At 32.9% G+C, this 19,923-nt stretch overlaps 1 pseudogene; it reads right to left on the bottom strand.

Moving 5' to 3' along the window:
- Positions 1 to 1,937: 1,937 nt before the first annotated feature.
- Positions 1,938 to 5,794, bottom strand: LOC124432700 (annotated as a pseudogene).
- Between the last annotated feature and the right edge of the window lie 14,129 nt (positions 5,795 to 19,923).

Raw genomic sequence — 19,923 nt, 5'->3', positions numbered from 1 at the left:
ATAAAAAAAAAAAAAAAGAAAAAAAGGAAAACAAAGAGAAAGAAGTGAATGGAAGAGAGAATGAAAGGGATAAAGAGCTTGGAAAAACAAGAGTCATGGGTACCGAATAGATAAATCGTTGTGGATCTGTAACTTTTCCCCGTTTTACTTCTTATGTGTTTGTACATATATGCATGTGTTTTTCTTCCAGTATACCAATATATAATAATTTCACCTGCAGTCGAGGCAAATCCCCTTTTTTCTTTTTTTCCCCGTTTGATATGCAGTAATTTTTACGCTTTTTTCCTTTTATTTTATGAGTACCTTTCGATAAAAAGAATCAGTACTAACAAAAAAAAACAATTTCGATTTTAATTCGAAAAATTGGAAGACAAAAAGAGAAATGTACTAGTTTAAATTCACAATATCAATTAAACTACGTATCAGATATTAAATATTTTTTTTCAATAAAATCCTTCGTTTAAAACAAAAACGGGAATTTGAAGGATCCATTATAAAAAAAAAAAAAAATGAAATTCGAGTATATATATCTAATGTAAATTTATTATTCGTTGATATGAATAAAGTTACAATACAAAAAAAAGTAATTTGTACAATTATAGTATAACATAAAAGTACATGTTGTATTTTGAAAAATCGAAAACGCAGTAACTAATAATTCTCTCTCTCTCTCTCTCTCTCTCTCTGTCTCGTTAGAAATTTCAATTTCGTTCACTAGCTACAACTGATCGACATGATTTGATGTAATAAAAGCGTAGATGAGAGGCTAGGGTGGAGATTCGATTACACGTCGACTATATCGAGCCTTTCGTCTGACAATTGCGGCGGTCCTTCGATAACTCATTGAAGCAGATGGTGCCGATAGGCGTTCTCGCGTTAACGCCGTTCGTTTTTAGCTTAGCGCGGAGAACATTGCCGCCACTTTAACACTTTAATCGATCTACAAATCGGCACGACATAGCACGGCGCTGCGATGTTGGGAGCATTGTTGGAGCAGGATAAGAGAGGGCGGGGGGATGGAGAAAGTTTCTTGTTTTTTTTTTTTCGTATCGTCCTATGAGAATTCGTAGAGTCGATACCGATATAAAATCAAACGTAGCTTCCTACCTTCTTCCTTTCATCCTTCCTTTTTTTTCTCTTTTTACCCATCTATTTATCTATCTATCTATCTATCTATCTATTTCTTTCTCTTTTTCCCTTTCTCTCACTCTCTCTCTCTCTTTCTCTTTCTCCTTTTTTTTTCTTTGCTTACGCTCGCGTATCTCTCCAGACGCAATAAGCAATGGAATTTTTCACGTCTAATCGATTGAATTTTCTCTCTCCACTCGAGAGATCCGTTCTCTCACCAATAAACAATATCAGGTATCTATAAGATTAATCATACCTTTCGAAAAATATCGAACGCATCCGCGTATTTGTTTAAAACGTAAATTACCCTACAGATAAACGAGATATCTCTTTCTTTCATTTTTATTTCGTGTACCTAACGACCGTAGCTTTCTCTCTTTTTTTTTTTTTTTTTTTTTATCAATATTAATCGTTCGTTCACAACAGCGTAATAGTAGTCTCGTCAATTTGTAAGTTACATGAAGTGGGCAAGGAAATAATTATGATTGTAGTTGAAGTTATGTCTATTAAATAATACTGATATCATGGTAGATATTTTTCACATGGCCGTTATCAAAAATTCAGCTCCATGGCGGATAACGCATTCTGTTCAATACACGGCTTCATCCATAAGTCTAATGGGTTGAATTGAATAAAAATCTTCCGTCCTTGTTCGGTATAATTTAATAAAGTTGGAAATAAAGTTATTATTGATATATTATAAAATTTAATTATAACGAGAAAATATTTCTGGGTATTCTTTTATCGTTAATACTTTCAATGAAAGTTTTTAATAAATATTTCTAAAATATAGAAGAAATAATTAAATCTTATTTGTTAGAAATCTCTTCAGACTTCTCAATCATCATTCGTTCGAAGGAAAATCGACAGAAGTTTAACTCCAATGCAAAACCATTTTCAACAAAGTAGGGCATGCTCAAGTATTAATCTACAGATGGAGGTATTACGAGAATAGGAGTTCTGCAGTAAATTGCCTTTTGGTTTCTATCGTGCGTGATAAATAATCGTACTATTAATTTAAGAAAAGTATTTTACCTTTAAAGGGTCATGAATAAAAAATTTATATATATTATTATTATTATTAGCGTTGAAATATTTGCCAGGAAAATCAAGAAGTATATATATTTTTTCAATAATATTCCCATTAAGAACTTTTTCAAAATCCTCGCAAATAATATTTCAAATAATTTTATAATCAGCTTTAAATTACTCTATAGTATAGCATTCTGATATTTTAAAGCATTTTGTTATCATCTTATGAAGATGATAATAAAACTCATAAGAATTAACTACGATAATAATGAAAAAAATTGTCGGATATGTGACTAGCATGAATATCATTTTTATTTTTACGTCAGTAGCGTAACGTTAAAAGCGACGTGACGCGTGAACGTTTTAAACAGAAAAAAAAAAAATAGAGGAGACAAATATGGGTTATTTAAAGTAGAATATCTTTTTTAATAGTCCTCGATCTGTAACGTAGGTTCTACTAAAATTTGTTGAAAAAAAAAAAAAAGAAAAAAGGAAAAATGTACTTGAACATTTGTCTTTTCAAACGTGATATGCAAAGTCTTTAGTCGCGTACGTGCCCCATGCTTATGGCGATCAATTTGCAATAATCGCTCGTTTTTTGAAGAATATTTCAAAAAATATTTACGCACATGCGTAAAGTCGTTAATAACGTGCAGACGGTTATGTCTCATGTAATCATGGGTATTAATAACAGGTTTTAGTAAGTGATTAAGATTCGTTTCATTCTTTTTTTTCTCGATGAATAAAAGTATTAAATTTATATAACCTCCCTTAAAAATGATTAACGTTACGTCGATACAAATATTTTCAATCTTGTTATATTTATTAAATGAACGTTCGATGGCAGACGAGTTTTCGGCTTATATTAATTAAATCAAGATTAAATAATGCTCGTAAGTTATACTTAGCGGCTAGGAAAATTCATTAAAAGCGTGACGATTCTCTTGAATATACATGTCACGGCTTCTCGCAACTCGTTAGTTTCGTAACTGGCGAATGTCACGTAGCACCTGCTATCCGTCTCGCTTTCGCAATCGCTGTATACGGTGGCCGGTTATCGCGACCAGTTGTAAATTTTTTGTCCGTGACAAAAGAACGCTCTCGTCGTTGTAAAAATATATGTAAAAAAAAAAAAAAAGAAAAAAAGAAACAGCAAGTTGTTACTTCAGTTTTATATTCCTTAAATATTTTTATGGGATTACTATATCTATGTGCATACATAGATAAGTATATTTGTACACATACATATGTCCGATATGTCTATGTATTTACGTAATTTTCAACAAGAACGGTTAACGCACGGATCATTTTCGGTTTAATGACTTTTCCAAAAGTTCACCCTCGCATCTAGATAGTCCAGATTAGTTTTCAAACTTTCCTACTTCCGCGAGAGTTCGAGTCTTCGAATTTATTTTCAACGGATAGAGGTCCTACGAGGAAGCCAGACACACCGTGTATCGTCTCGAGTGGATAACGCGAGCCATAAACAGCCATCATCGACGTGGAAGCGCACGTTTCTCTGGCCGCCGCCCAAATCGAGTATTCGAGTTTATCGAAAAACTCTACAACGTCTCGGATCTCTTCTTGGTTCCTTCAAGTCTTTCTTATCTTTCTCTTCCTGCTCTTCACTTCGTTCTTTTCCTCACTTCTTTTATCCCTTTCTCTCTGTCTCTCTCTCTCTCTCTCTCTCTCTCTCTCTCTCTCTCTCTCAATCTCTCTTCCTTTCATATACACTTATTTGTTTCACCAGAAAGTACATACAAGTATTTATGTACATAATATGAAGAGTTGAGGCATCCATTCTACGTACTTAACGTTCCACGGCAACTTCAACATTTTCTCTTTGTTGCACTTTCCTAGTATATTTGTTGTGGTATTTCCTGGAACGTTCGGTAAAAGGTTGCAAAAGTCTGACATGCTCGATGTGTCTACTTGCGATTTTAGATCAAAGTAAATAAGTATATACTCGATGTAAGAGTAGAAATTATTTTGAAGGTCCAAGTTCAGAACCTTTAGATTGGAATCCTTTGCAGGAATATGTATATTATCGATTTAATTTAATTGGACATTTCTTGTCTAATTTTTAGTACGATATCTACAATCGATGATTTATAAGAACACTACAGTCAATACTGAAGATTTTGACCATGAAAGTATCCTCTGTAAGTGTCTCTCGAATCAAGGATTTTCTTTATCTTGAAATAAGTCAATATAAGGTTATATATCCCGACCCTGAAGTATCTGAGAAGATATCTGATGTTTTGCCAAATCGTAAAGTCTTTGAACAGAAACATGAACTTGTTATTAATCAGAGAGGACAAGGTCGAGGATATATAATATATACATCGGTAAAGTTGGAAAACTTTTTACTTTTGAGGAAAGTGTGAAATGGCAATGATCTTCTGACCTCTTTTAACCAAGTTTCTTCAACAGAGATTTTTAAACGTTGTAATAACTCTTTGTTTAAAACGGAAAAAGTACTAAATTAATAACAACTTATGTATAAGATTTCAATACTATATTTGATTTCGTATAGATTTTTACGTACGACATGATTCATTTATTTAATTATGAAAATTTTATTACAAGCATTGCTTAATTGATAATTTTTATATATCAAATGATATTAATCATTATTATCTTTTATTTCATTGTACGAAACAGGTCATTGCTCGTTTCAACATTATATCCTTAATAAGTAATATTTTTCTCTGTCAACCAAGAAATCAGCTATCGATTGATTCATATTTCAAACTCTGTCGTGAAAATCAAATTTCTAGCATTTCTCTGCACATTCATTCTTCTGCCATTTCGTTCTCTACGATATTATTCTTTTATATATCCTATAAATCTTCGATTTGTTTCGTATATCTCAATCTTAGATTCTATCCGATTTCGTTCATCATTCTCTAACTTCTCTCAAGAATTTTCATTCGGAATTTTTATAATATTTTTCTATAATCGTTTCTTTATTTCGTTGTTCATTAAACGGTACGATGCATTAGAACGTCTTAGGATACGGATATAAACGTTTTCGCATTGTAACGATAACACAATAGTTCCTCGCTTGAGCGAAGTGCTCTTATCAAATTATATTTTGCTTATGATTAATCGTCCCATTTTACGTAGAAAATTGGAACACGAATTACAAGTCCTGGTACTTACTTCTCGCGTACTAGATTAAAGTGGTTCATTATTAAGAAATGCACCGGAGAGAAATGCACAAGAACGATGAAACGAGGAGGTTGGAAGCGAGAAATTGAAAGAAGAGTAGAAAAAGAAAAGAATTCAGCTTTTAACCCATTCAGATCCAGCTCGAGTATCAAGAGTATTCTTCTGTTTAATCCAGTTGGAAAATGTGTCGATTCTCGAAAAGCAACGAGAGCATGTTGGTGCTCACTGCAATTGCAATTGTTGGTCTCGTTAAATTCAATTTTACGCATTGAGAACACGGAAGAAGAAGGAATTCGTATATAAATCTTACGAATATACACATACATTCATGCTATATATATATATATATATATATATACATACAGAGAAAGAAAGAGAGAGAAAGAGAGATAGAGAAAAATTTCATTCACTTTTTTTTTACCGAGGCAAGATTGAGGCCATTCATCATCTCTGGTTTCATAACGATTTACTCCAACAATAAATACAGACAACATAATTGTCTGAACGATTTTGATGAACAAGTTCTCATTTTAAACATGAAAGTTCAAGCGGGAAAACAGCTTTTTCCAAGTTTTTCTAAAAAAATTGTATTATCTTTTAAAAAAAAATCGTATCAAAAAATGATATTTTCTCTATGATAGTTTAAATATAAATTTTATCTTTAAAAGAAGATCTTATCCAATAAAATCTTTCAAGATGTATGCAAAGACATGTTAAGCCATTCATACTTATTTGTATTAGGAATAAATTTCATAATTATTTAAACGATATATAATATACATGAATTAATAGAAATTAATATTTAAACAGCAGTGTATATTCGTTTAAACATTAAGTAGCATGTAACACGTTATTAAATAATAAAATTATTTCAATATAAAATTTAAATACAGTTTAATATCGTTATCGTCGTCGTCGTCGATGTAAAATTAATTTAACGTAATACATTTCCTGAAACGTCTAATGACCAACTGTACAGATTTTTCAATTTTTTTCACGCTTTTACTTAGGAGTCTTGGTTAAAACCTGCGATATTCATAGACATCAGCTCTATATAATACTTTAATTTTTGAATATAAAGGTCATTTCAAAGTCATATTATATCTAAATGTCTTTTCATCAGCTACACGATGCATTAAAAATAAATCTAGTTATGTATGAAAAAAGAAGAAAATGACCTAGAGAAAAAAAAAATATTCTTGCCAGATATTTTAGACCTTTGAAACCATGTACATTGTGTAAAAATTATTTTTCGCATTACAATAAATCGAAGAGGTATTTAGGTGAACTTATTTAAAAAGGACCACCCTGTATTTTATCTTTAAACGTTCGTGAAATATAAAATAATACTCAAGTGAAATATAAATTAATATTCAAAAAGAGTAAAAATTTGAACGCGCGATCGTTGCCTATTTATGTTAACAAGAACATATATTTGACTGATTTTGATTGTTATCGAAACAGTTTTCTTTTGAATTCCGACGAGTAAAAATCGAACATTTCTCTTTCGAAATAAATAAGATTGGAAAATCAATAACTTTGGAAATTTTATAATTACTTAAACAAAATATAATCTATACGGAATAAAATATATTAATATATAACATTAGTACATTTATTTAAACATTTTCCAGCTCGTAACACGTGTTAAATGTAGAATAGAATTAAATTACAATTTAACTAGAATTAAAATATGAACGTACGGTCGTTGTTTGTTTACGTTAAAAACAAAATCAAACTTTTCACTGAATTTAACAAATAAAATTTGTTATCGAAACAATATCTCCCGTTTCTGCTTGTAGTTTATATTTTTGTCCATATTTTTCGCTGAAGTCACAAATATTTCGAATGAAAGATAATGAACTACCTAAAACGTTGATAAAATGATAAGACTGTCAAATTATCGTTGCACACGCATGCACTATGTATCACTATGTAATACTATGTACCGACGATTTACCAATTACTTTCTGTCTTTTTCTTTCTGTCTATGTTCTTCAAAATAATAAAACAAATATTTTTCTTATAAAAAGATTCTATTCCATGATCTATTGGAAAAATTAGATAGAACATAAACGAGGCATTAAATTTAATCGATATATTCGTTTACTTATAAAAGGAAACGCATTATTGATTGTACCAAATAGTTATGCATATAATGATGTAATATCATTGATAACAATGGAGACAAGATGTGCTCGAATTACCATTTATATTACAACGAGAAATTCCAGGTCAAGTATTACCCCGTTATTAATGAATTGTCCAACATTTTATCGCTTTAATAATATAATGTATCGATCCATTTTTATCTTCTCATTGAATATAACAATCTAGACACGAATAATATTGTACCTAAGGAAAATTTCGAATAAAGTTCGACTGGAGTAAAATTATCCTATAGGTAAAATAGAGGTACAGTTTGATGGAGTGAGGGGAAAAAAATCGACGAGAAGTTTCTTCGCGTTGTTAGCTATATGAAAAAAAAAAAGAAAAAAAAAAAAAGAAAAAAAAAAAAGGAAATAAATAAAAAGAAGAAAAACTAGAAACCAGACAGACCGCCTTCAGCGTTCGATTAAGTTACTTCAGTGAAACAACTTCTCATTATGGACTATCGAGGATGACTTTTTCTTTGTTTTTTCTTTTTCCTTTTTTTTTTTCTATCTCTGGCCTTCCGGCTTCGATACGTTGCATTCTCGTACGATTATCACAGATTAATATTATTATGGACATTTAAATACATATTTTTTCACAACAAATTGCTATAAAATTTTGTCACGATAGATCCAATCGCTTTGGTACTATATAGTAAAAAAAAAAGAAAAAAAAAAGAAAAAAAAAGAACATTTTGCATAGTTACATTTATTAATGAAGAATGTTTTATAAAATAGTATTGAAACATTCTAAAGTCTGTCAAAAGTTTTAGCGAACGAACCTTTTTTTTCGTGATAATAATTACATAAGATAACTTTCAACGGAAAGAAAGAAAAAGCAAATAAAAATGAAAGAATCTTTATGATATATAGAGGTTCTTATGCTAATGAGAAGGGTGCGATCTCGCGACCTACTTCCGTTTTGGCCGAATTTAAAGTCGGCCCCGAAAATTAAATGGGACCGCAGTGGTAATTGCACCCTCTTATTCCGCGCATTAATTACTTCTCCGACGATATCATGAAAGTTTCTAGCAACGGGTGGTACCACAAACTTCCGCTTCTTCGCTTCAACGTTGAACAACGAACAACGTAACATTCTCTGTTACGAGAGGGTTGAAATAAATGGGGGAAAAGAGAGGAGGGAGGGGGGAAAGGACTGGGGACTGGAAAAGGTGAAACTTGAAATTCAGATAAGAAACGTTTCGCCTTACTCCGTTTTCTTCGGTGACATGATCTTCTCTTTCATCGCTTCTCTCCGTCGTCGTTACTTCCGTCATTGTAGGTTCCTTGTCAGTCTTAATAGGCAACCACCGAAAGCAACTTTTTGCCCGATTGAACTCCCTCGTGATACGATGCAACCGATCTTTCAGGGACCTCCAGCCCGTATATATCCATGAAATGGTTATCCCCCGAAGGGGTTCAAGGCTGAATCGAAAGTCAATAAGTTGTCGACAAGCGCATCAAATATCTATTCTGTTTGTAGATCGTTCGATCCTGGTATGTAACTGTCTCTTAAGACGAACGACTCTAACGATTAAAGTTTCTATTGGTTTCGGTTTAAACGTGTAACCTTAGTTGTTACGTAAGTATCTAAAGAAAAGTAAAGGGAGTGTCGAATGAAAAGAAAAAGAAAAAAAGGAAAAGCAAAAGAAAAAAAAAAATATATTTGTCTATCGTTACGCAAGGATCTTGAAAATATTCGTGTAACAATGAATTTAAAGAGATTCATACACGCGACACGTAGTACACTCGCAAATTAAATTCTTTCCCGGTGTGTAAAAATTAAGCACGCAAATCAGAAACCAGCACGAGTCGCAAGACTCGTCTCTAATTACAGGTTGCAAGAACTCGAGCCGAATTTCTTTTGTACTCTTTTAACGAGTATGAGCTAGAGTCTTTCTTCTACGAGCTCTCTAACAAACGTAACTTTTCTACGTTAATTTATCTTTCCTTTCATCAATAAATATCCTCGTAATTAATTTGTTGTAGATAATAATGAAGATGTTTTTTACAAATCAAAAAAAAAAAAAAAAAAAAAAAAATAGAAAAAAACAATTTTCGTTATTTATTTATACCGGTATAAGATGCATATCGATAAAGCAAATAACGAAGGGAAATCAATTCGACTCTACTTTGGTTCTTCGTACTTCCGAAAAAGGAAAAGAAACTGAGAGATCGGCCGTCCGTGCAAATATTAGGTTTATCGACTTTACAGCTTTGAGAGCTTCTACTTTTCTTTTCTTTACGGAACAAAGCGTTCACGATAAAACATCGAGTGGCCATCGAAGCGGAGAGCCCTTCCGTTTTGTAAGACCAGCTCTCTCGTTACAGCTTAATATTTTACACATAAATCCGAAAGCGATCGATACGTCTCGACTCGTTACGGAGAATTACGCTTCTGTTCAAGGCATTGGTGCTCATGCGATAAATCTCTTCAAGAAGAACGAAGATTGGTCATTTTCTAAATCGGAAGAAATAGAGAGAAACGTGCAGTGCACGATGATGATAACGCTAATAACATTGTATTTATCGATGCTACAAAACTAAATTCGCAAATTATACGGCACATTATTTACAATACTTTTTGTAAATAGATCTAACATTTTTGATTAATTATTTTATAAGATAATAACTTACATTCTTATTACGTAAATGTTAAATTAAGACTATAATCTTAGAATTAATATTCAAAATATATTGTTAGATATATGCAATTTTTATTTTATTTTTCTCATTGATTTTACATACTTACGAAGATTATAATATCGATATAATAATCTTTCCTCTCTCTCTTTCTTTCTTTCTCTCTCTCTCTCTCTCTCTCTCTCTCTCTCTCTCTCTCTCTCTCTCTTTCTTTATTTCGATCAACGGTAGTTGAGATACTTTCTTGAGAATTACGTGCGAGACGTGTCTTCTCGTCACTGCAGAAACGTGGCGAGTCGAGCAAAGTAAGTTGAGAGGATGCCTTGAAGCGAAGAGAATCGAAGGGGTGCGTAACCGAAAAGGATGGCGAAGGGTGACGAAGAGTGTCGAAGGGTGTCACCTTTTGTCCGTCCTCGTTAACGAGACAAGCATAGGGAGAGTTTCTGGCGAATGCCTGGAAACGAACAGATCGAATACTTGCGAAAGCTGTGGCTGAAGAAAAACGAGCGGGTGCCTTTTCTTAACAGACACAGGACAAAACGGCAACAACCCGTTTCGATATCGTCCGTATAACGAGCCAACGTTGAAACTCTAACGAGAGTTTGCTGCCAAAGACTACTCGTCTTTAATCTTCGCAAACGATCGTCTTTAAACGATCTTCATTTTTCCTATGTCTTTTGCTATTACTTTTTTCTCCCCTTATTACGAACAATAATCGTAAAAACAATACTTTCATTCTTTTTCCTTTTTTTTTTTTTTTTTTTTTTTTTTTTTTACTAAACATTAACGAAGCCATAGAATATACATATACGCGTGTAAAAATATTATTTGAAAGTATGAAAGAATATTGAATATACTTTTTAATAAATAAAAGCAATAAAGGAGATCGTGTTTGAAGTCGTTGAAATAAAATATTTTCGAATGAAACCATTTAAATCTGTTCGAACTAAAGTTCATTTCAAAAAATTTTATTGGATATCACATTAATACGTACAACACGGAGGATATTTCGTTTAACCATAAAATCTCTAATCTACAGTTCGCTTATTTATTCGATATATAACTGCGATATGAAGTTTTTAAAATATTGCCTGGTAAATATAGGTATACATTGATATCGTTCGAATTAATCAAATGTTTTATTAAATGACCAATTAAAAAAAACAAACCATTATCGCGGTGAAATTTTTCGAAATTTATTAGCAAAATACATTTGTTAGAATCTTATTGTGGATATTTCTCTCAGTCATAATATGGCACAAAAATGAGACCATTAATTTTATCGTTAATTCCGGAAAAGAAAATACTTTCTCTCTCTCTCTCTCTTTCTCTCTTTCTCTTGGGTTCGTTATTCTCGGGGAGTCGACCGATCGACTAATTGAATGAGAACGCCGTGTCGCAAACTCGCGTGCCAAGGAATCTAGCACCAAGAAATATATTCTCTCTCTTTCTCTCTATCGTTCGCTAGCTCGTTCGTTTCTGCTTACCGATAAACTACGCATACAATCGAAGAGAAACAAAATAAGTAATTCCGCGCACGAAAGGGACAATTAAACGAGGCACCTGATCCTTGGGAGAACAACGTCGTGGTTAATCGTAGACTTTTATTCGATTCTACTGGTCCATTCGATGGTAGAAAATAAACGGTGATTAAGTCTATCGAAGTGGTTTTGCCACGATCAAATCGACTTTACGTAAAATGCATCTATCACCTCTACATCGATTAACAGACTCATCTATTACGGCGACACTGAAATTTTATCCTTAATTGGATTTCGTTCGGATGTTTTTCCTTTTTTTTTCTTTTTTTTTTTTTTTTAAACATTCGTTCGTGTTCGTCGACGCCAGGAGAAAAGAATGTCTGAGTTAGGAGGAAAGAGGATAGGGGGACCAGAAAGAGGAAGAAAAAATATTAATGATTCTCGTGTATGAAAATTATTCAATGATATTTTGTAGTTTCATTATCCTGGGATTGGATTTAGAAGAAGCTATACGATGTTGAAAACAATGCGAGTTACAGTTGTCTCGACTCACACAGATTATATCGTGCCAGTACGGATTTGATTACGTTGTGGTGCAATTCGAGCGCAATGCGACGTAATTAAATAGTGACGCAATTCGAGAGAAATGCATCCATAATCTACAACGTTGCGTTACAAATACCTCACTCTTCCTGCAATTTAAACGACATTCTCTCGTAGATTTCCTTTACACGTCGTCCGTCGGCATTTCGTTTTATTACAATGTCTTTGGTCAGGTACTAACAAGTGGATCATCAAAGAGAAAAATATTAGATTTCTTTTTTATTCGTAAGATCTCTATCGTATAATCCCTTTTCCAAATCGGCCTTAACGAACATGAACTTTTTATCGTCAGTCAAGTTATCAGGTGAAAAAATTTGGACAAAATCTTTACAAATGGAAAATGCATATTTATTATTGGACGCTAAAAAATGTTGTTTTTTGGAAAAAATTTTTTCAATTATGGAAAAGGGAATAAAGAAGAAACAAGTGTTACAATTATTCCGATCAAAAAATAATGGCTTCATTTAATATGACGATTAAGAGAGTCGTGCAGTTACATAAAGCCATTCATTTGAAAACATATTATCTGTATTCTCTTTCTCTACGTTCGCGTGTGAAGCCATCGGCATGATTAAATTGTATTGTCATTCGTGAATGACACAAAGTGATCCATAATCCATCCTTTCCATCTAACAAACGAACCTGTCGTATATTCGAGCAACATGGCATGCATCATTGTGCAGCAAGCTCTTTTGTTTGAATATTATTTTTCACTGTACCTCCCTTGTATAATATTTCTTTAGGGAAAATTGAAACGTGACTTAAATCATAAACGAATACGTTACATCCACGATTTTATAAACTACATTATTAAACACGATGATTTCTCGTCCATTGTTAATCTCTTTGCATACAAAAATATGCGACAAAATTTCAGGAATTAATATTTCATATTTTTAGAGAAGAAATTTAATGAATATGATTCATAGAAATGTTTCATTTATAAGTTATAAGACATTCGTATATTTGAATTATATTCATTGTATTTTTTGAAATTAAATCAATATTAAAAACATTAGTTACATTATATTCAAATATTTCATCATTTCTCCTCTATATATGAACAAATTATTTCTTAAGTTTTACCGCATATATATTTTTGTTACACCCTGTATGCACATTAAACCTTAAAAGCACTTCGTTGTTGGTAATAGAATATTTTAATGATTATTAGCAATTACGAAGTTGGTTTATCAACGTCATTAATGTAATATTCTACTAACGCAAACGTTTCTAGTGATCGCTCGTATATTTTCCGGATTAACACGATCCATTGTTTGATAATATCAGCGTTGCATGACAATGATTTGACGTCATAAATTTCTGCGGATGCACGACGTTCAATTACATGTTAAAAGGTACGTTACCGATGCGTGAACGTGTGTTGGCTCAGAGCCACGCATCGCGGTATCTGAAATAAACTGTACATGACCAGAGGGGCTACCGGCGGGAAATTAATGGAAAATTCAAAGGTGTCTACCTGACGGCCCGGAAGACGAGTAATGAAATTGACCGTGATACTAGGCAACGAGGGATGTTCCTTTGATTCGAGAGGGCCGACCGAGAGAAATCCCAAACGAAGGGCTCGTGGTAACGTGGTAACCGAGGGTGAATCTGCGCAGAAGACTCGCCAATGCCCGTTTTCCTTTAATTACGACTGGGAACGTCCGCAAAGACTACACCTATACCTTTTCCTTCCTGTTTCTCTTTCTCCGTTCTTTCACTTTTTCATAATAATAAAAATACACTTACCTCAGTCGCCTCCGTATTTAATTAATTAAAATCAATTTCTCTCTTTTTCATTCGTTTGTGTAATAAGTATATATATATATATATATATATATATATATATATATATATATATATATATATATACACATTACAAACACATTACAAAGAGAGTTCTTTCATTCTTTGAAATAACAAAGTTAATCAACATAAATCGAGGGTAGGTGTTAATCGTGATTTCGAAGCTGTGACCTTATCTATTCCGTCGATCTCTCGAATCCATTGACATGACACAACTCTTGTCTCGATGTAGGTATTCTGTCGATGACAGAACGTACATAATGAAATTGGCTGTACCGACGGAGCCAGTGAAAGTGGGAAGAGGGAGAGAGAGAGAAAGAGAGGGAGGGAGAAAGAGAGGGAGAGAGTAAGGGCGTCTCTTTGATTCGTGAGAGGGCCTAGACGAGGGTAGAGTCTGATAAAGGTACCCTGTGATAACTCGACGAGTGAACGAACGAACGAACGAACGAACGAATGAACGAATGGTCGAATGAAAACGGGGTATGGTTTATTTGGACTCCAAAAGAGAAACTGAAAGAGGGATAAGAGAAAAGAACTTGTTAGTTGAAGGGACGAAGTAGAAATGAGCGAAGGTTGTGTTGTATCCTTAAGGAAAGCCCTTCGATCTCGATAACGATTCTACGCGTCCTCTCTTCGAGAAAACCCCTTGCTAAGCAAACGTTAATGAATTTCGAACTACGTCGAGCTTGAAAATATCGATAACTGCATCGAAACGACGCAACTTTCTGGCTGACGAAAACGCTTTAGCGAAAATTAATCGACAAATCCGTTTCTACGTTCGACTCTCGCGTTATACTTTCTCTCTTTTATTTCCCTCCTTCTCTCTCTTTCTCTCTCTCTCTCTCTCTCTCTCTCTTTCTCTCTCTCTCTCTCTCCTTTTCCCACTTCTTCGCTTCGTTTCACAGAAAATGTTAAAGACGAGTTCTGCCACGCTTAAAAAGCGACGTCCTCCACTTTCAGGATTGAAATACGGCCGGGCCAAAAGCGCTCCCTAACTGAAAGCTCCTTGCAAAGACTTTATGTTGGATACAGGATTATCCCGAAAATTGGATCTTTCCGACGAAATGCATGGTTGGATTTGCTTAATAATATTGAAAAAGTTCATGCTCATTGCCATTGGATAGAAAGAGATGAAGAAAGGAAAAAATTATAAATACACTTTGTAGAAGTAACGACAGATATATCTTTCGTTTCAATAAAAGGGATGTATTTTTCGGATAGATTTTTATTTTCTATTTTTTTGATGATTAATATTCAAAAAATCTTCAGTCATTATAATAGTTCCGTTCAAGGAACAAATATTTGTCTTTGCAAACGTCGTAATTTTCAAAGTTTTTCTCTCTCTCTCTTTCATTCTTTTACGAAAATAATCGTCGACCGAAGAGTATGAAGTTTTTGATAATAGAAAAAGTTTCAAGTAAATATCGAAACGTAAGGAAAAGAAGAGAACATTGAAATTAGGTTAAATATATTGCGCGCAAATCAAAACATTATGGCAATCCTTTCTATTTTCTAAAAAAAAAAAAAAAAAAAAAAAAAAATAATCTTTTTCAACAACTCGCGTCTATTCGTCTATAACGAGGACATGTTAACAGAGGTATGTTTAAAATCAAACAATCGTTGTATCGCATCTTAAGACGGTATCTCGCGTGAATAAGAAATTTGCTACGAGAGAAGTTTCTCTTTTCTCAAAATCTTGACTCGTCACTTTTTTTTCTCGTCAATGTTTGTCATCCAAGAAATAAGAACAACATCTTTCCGGCTAACCTTTTCACAATTGAATTCAATTAGTATTGTTTCGAAGAAAAAGAAGGAATAAAGAGGAAGAGCGAGCTGACGCCGAGTCGAAGAAATTGGAAGGAAAAGGGTGGCAAGGGGGGGAGGGGGATAGTGGAGAGGAGAGGAGAGAAGGCTAAAGGCTAAAGGCAAAACTCTTTTCGATGAAAGTTTCTGTTCTCTTCGAGATTCGTACCTTACCTTTTGTTTCCTCCGAGAACTGTCCTTAAAATTAGTTCGCATTGGCGCGATCCACGGGGCTTCTAGTTGTGTGCTCTTTTTCAAAAGTCTCTTTTCTTGCTGACAACGGGGGATTTAAATTGACTTCACTTTTACGAGCTTCCTTACGACCTTGCACAAGGCCAGACGAGAGGAGAGAGGAAAAAGAAAGAGTGATAGAGAAATAAAGAGAGAGAGAGAGAGAGAAAGAGAGATGGAAGGGCACTTTTAATTTTCTTTTAATTACGCCAATTAATTTTCCGTCAGACCTGTCAGACAGAAGCGTATGGTGCTCGTTAAGTAATCTTTGTCGAATAATTAATAATTTAACGCAAGCCTGCCAAGTGCTTTCTCGCCTTACGTTTTCTCCTTGCTCACGAGTATTAAAAATACGCTACCGATCACGACAGGATAATTTATCTGTTCCAACGACGGCTAAAGTAACCCATAATGAAAACGATTTTAGCTACGTCTAATTGTTCTACGAAAATATTGCTTCTGACATCGATCTTACGTTTAATTCTAAAAAATTAATATTTATCAAAACGAGGTATAACATTTGCTATAAATAATGTTATGTCATTCATTATAATGAAACTTTAACAAATATAATGTGTCCATTGACGTATTTGATAACATTACATTTATATACGACAATCTATTTATATAATAATAATAATAATAATAATACATTATTAATATCTTTTTGTAGTTAGTTACATTCGAACATGCATAGAAGAGAACTGAATGGTTGTAACAGAACATCATCAACCGGTCATTAAAGTAATTAATGTTTGCGGAGCTTCGATCCTATTCGAAACGTATTTGAGGGCGTATCGTGTAAGTACAATTTCAATTTCATTATCCATTCATATCGCTTTTCACGAATCACTATGTTTCCTATTAATCGAAGAATAATCATCTTATCATTAACGGCATTGAAAAAAATATCATAAGTATGTTAGACTATTCGATTCGTTTGAAAAATAATATATTCGATTAAGGTCTCTCAATTGTATTAATTAATTGCTGTGTGGCCAAGTAGAATTTCTTCAGTTAATTTAATGATGTTAAAAACGAACTAGTCTGAATAGATTTTCGTAGTTTTGATTACGAAAGTAGAAGTAGTCTGTGGATATGACGATTAGATATAAATGTATTGTTCAGTGAAACTCGAACAAGAGACTTTGAATAACTATGTGTCAGTTTATGCTTAAACGCGACTACATAAACGCTCGAACACGAATAATCGTAATTCATACTCGTTATGTGATCTTCCATCAAACTTTGGATACTTGAATAATTAAATGCTAGAATTACTTTAGTTCGTTGAAGACGGCTAAATTTAATGATTTCACTATTTATCATTAATTAACTATATATTTCGAATTATTTAAAAGTTCAGAGAAATTAATTAACAACTCTAAAGAAAATATTTTTCGATTGATTTATTTTAATATCACTACATGTCAAATTAACAAATTCTATTTTTTTTTTTTTCTTTACATCGTAAATTACCTAATCTTTTCAAATGTTCTCATGATATTCTAAATCTTATTAACAGACATATAGTACTTATTAATTATTATTTATAAAATAGCGAATAGTTTTTCAAGTGGATATTTCGAAAGAAAAAAAAAAGAAAAGCAATAAGTATAACAAACAAGCGTACTATCGACGAATTCGATATAGACAATATATATATATATATATTATATTATATATATATATATTATATATATATATATATATATATATGATTGTGTGTATTCTGTCTAGCTTATGTGTTTACCAAATTTCTGCCAACTAATTAGCGGTTTGACCAATTCCACTAATTGAGCCAGTCACCGATGGTCGTCTGTTACTACTTTCCAGCGGTCTCCCAATCATTGGAACATATATATATATATAATATAATATACGTATTTATGTTCGCACACATCGAGAAACTTGCGATATAAAGTACGACTACGATAAAAAAATTTTAGGATCAACCACGAGAATGAATATATAGAGTCGACGAGAATTCGGATAGATGCATACGTTTGCATGCGAAATTGATCCAGAACATAGATTTTTCTAAAATAATAATTAGAAGAGAAAGAAAGATAAAAGAGAAAGGAAAAAAGAAAAGAAAAGAAATGACAAAGAAAAGTGAGGACGAATAAAAAACAAGACAAATTTAAGATAATTATCGTTATTATTTTTCAGAATCGATGATCAATTTTATTATGTCTAACTGAATTTGTCTTGATCACTGTACATACTTGTATTTATTACTGAAATTGAGAAAGAACGTTAACGATCAATATCCAATCGAGTATATTTTTTTAACTTTCCTGATATTTTTTTACGTAACCGTAAACTTGTTCTCTATTTTTACTTCTCCGAGATAGTATACCATAGTAAATTAATTTTTTTTTTTGTCCAGTCCAAACAGAGTTCTTACCATTGTTATCGCCATGGTTACTGGTCGCTTGGCAGCTACGCGACCACGAATACGGATATTGCGATAAAACAATCGAACTAAATGGTCGATCGAAAAACAATGGTACGAACCTAGCAAGAGTCAGTTTCCCCTTTCTCTTTGACTGTCCGCTTTTATCAGCTATTCGACGTTTCGTATACAGAGATTTATCTGAACGTTCGGTACGTCGCACAATTTAGTTTTTAACAATAAATTGTCGCTATTGCCGTATTCGATACGTCTATGACAGTCTTTTACTACGCAAAAGAGAAAGAGAATGATAAAAAGAAAGAGAATGAGAGAGAGAGAGAGAGAGAGAGAGAGAGAAAGAAAAATGATAGAGAGAAAAAAATAGAGGAGAACGAAAGGTGAAAGTGGAAAAAGAAGGTACCCCAGCCAATTGGCCTTTTGCCTCTTGGCGCTCACTTAAATCGCACAATCGATTTAACGTCCGGGTAATATCCCTTGCACATTTATATAATTAGAAAAGCTTCGATTAACATTAAAATAGAGTACGATGGTGCTATATAATATATATATATATATATATATATATAAATTTTCTTCTTTCTCTTCTGAAAAAAAATTTTTTTTTTTTAACCAATCATAGCTTAACAATTCGAAATAACGTTTAAATGTATTTTTAAATGCTTCTAATATCTCTTTCGCGAAAACATTATTGTCGCTGTTGTTATTATTATAATAATAATTATTATTATTATTGTTACTATCATGGTTATGTTTATTATTATTATTATTATTAATATTATTATTACTATGTTACTAATCCACATGAAAATATTTAAGCGTGGATACGTTTTTGTATGGAAGTAAAATATTCCAAATTTTCTCATAGCTTTTGTTTCAATGTATCTTTTGTCGAGAGAGCGAGAAAGAGAATGAAAAAAAGAAAAAGAGAAATAGAAATAGAAAGAAAAAGAGGAAAAGCATTTATGAACGCTGAGTTCCGGGTTACATAATCGGGAACTACTTCGAAAGTAATCCCATTCGCTTTATCCGTTAACGATGTTACCGAAACCAAGAACCGGAAGGGTTTATACTAATAAGCTCGCAAAATGATATGCCCGACTTGCTTCGCTTCCCACAAAGAAATTCCAGCACTCGTAAAGAGACCCTTATTCGTGATCTTTGCACGATTCTGGGATACCAGTAGGTTCCAACAAAGGGACATCCACTTTCAGCGTCGTTAGGTCGCAAGAAAGGGGATGAGCATGTGAAACGACCTCAGCTTGCACAGGTATTCCAGTTAATCAATGAGACGTGCAAACGGTTAAGAAATGAGTTCTACGTTAAGGTCCACTCGCGCATAAAAAATTTCCTTCGGCGATCCTTGATTGGTTCGTCCATAATACCTTTGATATTAAATAATCTTTAGTGAAATCTTTTACAGATGAAAAATTCATATATTAAATTACAT

The sequence above is a fragment of the Vespa crabro genome, chromosome 1, assembly GCF_910589235.1.
Source record: "Vespa crabro chromosome 1, iyVesCrab1.2, whole genome shotgun sequence".
In the NCBI taxonomy this organism is placed as follows: domain Eukaryota; kingdom Metazoa; phylum Arthropoda; class Insecta; order Hymenoptera; family Vespidae; genus Vespa; species Vespa crabro.
The sequence above is the reverse complement of the archived record's forward strand: the minus strand, read 5'-3'. Positions and strand labels throughout refer to the sequence as shown.